The following is a 3,419-nucleotide window of genomic DNA, read 5'->3' on the forward strand; positions in this document are numbered from 1 at the left end:
TATGACTAAGAAACCCATCTGTTATATGTTGGAGAATCTTTATCATATATGCCCAGGAGTGGTAAAACTGGGTCCTCAGGTAGAAGTAGTTCCAGTTTTCTGAGGAACTGCAAGATTGGTTTCCAGAATGTTTGTATCAGCTTGCAATCCCACCAGCAATGGAGGACTGTTAATTTTCTTTAACATCCTCACCAGCAGCTGCTGTCACCTGAATTTTTAATCTTAGGTATTCTGATTGGTGTAAGGTGGAATCTCAGGGTTTTTTGATTTGCATTTCTATGATGACTAGGGATGATGAGCATTTTCTTAATGAGCTTCTTGACCATTTAAGATTCCTCAGTTGAGAATTCTTTGTTTAGCTCTATATTCCATTTTAAATAGGGTTATTTGGTTCTCTGGAGTCTAACTTCTTGAGCTCTTTGTATATATTGGATATTAGTCCTCTATCAGATGTAGGATTAGTAAAGATCTTTATCTAATCTGTGAATTGCCATTTTTGTCCTGCTGACAGTACCCTTTGTCTTACAAGAAGCTTTTCAGTTATATGAGATCCCATTTGTCTATAGTTGATCTTAGAGACTGAGCCATTAGTGTTCTGTTCAGGAATTATTTTCCTGTACAGATGTGTTCAAGGTTCTTTCCCTCTTTTTAAATTCAGTGTATCTGGTTTTATGTGGAGGTCCTTGAACCACTTGGACTTGAACTTTGCTCGAGGAGATGAGAATGAATCAATCTTCTGTATGTCAATGGCCACCTGTTGAACCATTTGTTGAATATGCTGTCTTTTTTCCACTGGATGGTTTTGGCTTCTATGTCAAAGATCAGGTTACCATAGGTATGTGGGTTTAATTTTGGGTCTTCAATTCTAACCACATGCTCCCCTATGATTATTACAGCCTTATTTATAATAGTAGCTGGAAACAACCCAAATGTCCCTCAACAGAAGAATGGATACAGAAAAAGTGGTACATTCACACACTGGAGTACCACACTGCTATGAAAAACAATGATTTCATAAAATTCACAGGCAAATGGATAGAACTAAAAAAATCATCCTGAGTGTAGTAACCCAGGTACAAAAGAACATACATGCTATGTACTCACTTATAAGTGGATATTAGGCAAAAATCTTGAAATACCCACAATACAACTCACAGGCCATATAAAGCTCAAGAAGAAGGAAAACCAAAGTGTGAATGCTTCAGACCTAGTTAAAGTGAAAACAAAATAATCACAGTAGTAGAGGGAGGGTGGAACCTGGGAGGCAGAGAAGAAGGGGAGGGAAAAGTAGAGGTAAGAACATGTGTGGGAGGAGACTTGGGAGAAAAGTACAGAGTGAAAATTATGTAGCGGTGGGGGATGGAGACCTGAGTGTAGCCAATAGAAACTCCCAGATACCAGAGAAGCAAGAGGTTCCCAGGACCCAACAGGGATGACATTAGCGGAAATACCCAACAAAGGGGCGATAGATCCTGTAAAAGCCATATCCAGTGGATATCCACACATTTTAAAAATATTAACCCAGAATTGCTTCTGTCTAAAGGAAATACAGAGACAAAGAGTGGAGTAGAGACTGAAGGAAAAGTCATCCAGAGACTGCCCCATCTAGTGATTCATTCTATCTTCAGACTCCAATCCCAGACACTATTGCTGATGCAAATAAGTGCTTGCTGACAGAAACCTGGTATATCTGTCCCCTGAGGGACTCTATCAGAGCCTGAACAACACATATGAGTATGCTAACAGCCAACCATCAGAGTGAGCACAGGGACCCCAATGGAGAAGCTAGGGGAAGAACTCAAGGAGCTGAACAGGCTTTCAACCCCATAGGAAGAACAACAAAATCAACCAACCAGAACTTCCAGAGCTCCTGGGGTCTAAATACTAACCAAAGATTACACAAGGGGTGACCCATGGCTCTAGCTGCATATGTAACAGAGGATTGCCTTATTTGGCATTAGTGGGAGGGGAGGCACACAGTCCTGTGAAGGCTTGATGCCCCAGCACATGGGAATGCTAGGGCAGTGAGGCTGGAGTGAGTGGGTGAATGGGGCACCCTCATAGAAACAGGGGAAGGTAGAATGGGGTGGGAAGCTTGTGGGGAGGATAAATAAAATAATCAATTAACAACAACAACAAAAACCCCAAAACAAAAACAAAATAAAACACCCCTCCAAAGAAACCCATCTGATATTTACCCAGATTTTATTTCAGTAATTTACACATTACCAGACAAACGCTGGGTGTTCATGCATTTAAATCTAGCACTCAGTAGGCTGAGGCAAGCAGTTCTCTGAGTTTGGGGCCACCCTGATCTACAGAGTGAATTCCTGGACAACCAGAACTACACAGAAAAACCTTGTCTCAATAACCAAATATACATTCAGACAAACAAAAACAAATTACACATTACAGAAATCATTATCTAAAAATGTAGGTCACTCAGACTTTGAACATTTCTCCTCTTATACAAATCTGTTGGTACTTTAGCCTAACTCTGCTTTTTTACCCATTCATTCAGAAACTCATTATTTGACATATATTGATAAAATGTATAATCTGTGCTATGTGTCCTGGAGGTGAAATGATCTGATAAGATAGCTTCCCTATTTTCATGAGCTTTGCAGTTGGTAAGAAGCTGCTTTTGAATCTGCTTCCTTCAGACATTTGGAGATAATTATTCTCTAAAATATTTAAACATTTCCTCATTAAGCTTGTATTTTAAATTTCTTTTTATTTCATATAGTTTTCTGATTCTCTACTTCATACATGACTTTTCTGTGGCTTGTTTATATTCCTTGGTTATATGCTCAGAACTTGGGTATATGCTAGTGATGACTTGGAGCACACATATCTATTCAGGCATTTACTTAGAAACTCTATTTATACTTTATTACATGTTACAGAAGTATGTTCAGACATGTTTTAGAGGATTTTTTTCCTATGACAAATACTTGAAAAATTAGTTTAGAGAAAGGAAAGACGTGTCTCATAATGTCAGAGTTTATTGATGACAGTCAGTATATTCTACTGTCTCTGTCCATGGTGAGAGGGTGAACAACATGGTGCTTCACTATCTCCTTCTAGCAATGCCCTCAAATTATTGGATGGAGTCATACTCACATGACCCAGTCAACTCTAAAATGCCTATCACTTGGCAAACAAAGTCTTAATGCACAAGTCTTTGGGGCATTCTGAAACAAACCCAAACATGATAATACCTGAACTGAGAAGCTCAGGATCCATGAGAAATTTCAGAATGATAGTTGCTTCCTGAATTGTGGTAAAATACTTGCATTTTAAGCCTGTGCTCTGCAAATAAGGAAATGGATCATCATAGGTTTGCAACTTAACCTTGCATTTTAACAGTTTTGTAGTTCCAGACACAGGCCAAATATAGCAAGTGTATTGAGCTAAGA

The sequence above is a fragment of the Micromys minutus genome, assembly GCF_963924665.1.
Source record: "Micromys minutus genome assembly, chromosome: 1".
Taxonomy (NCBI): domain Eukaryota; kingdom Metazoa; phylum Chordata; class Mammalia; order Rodentia; family Muridae; genus Micromys; species Micromys minutus.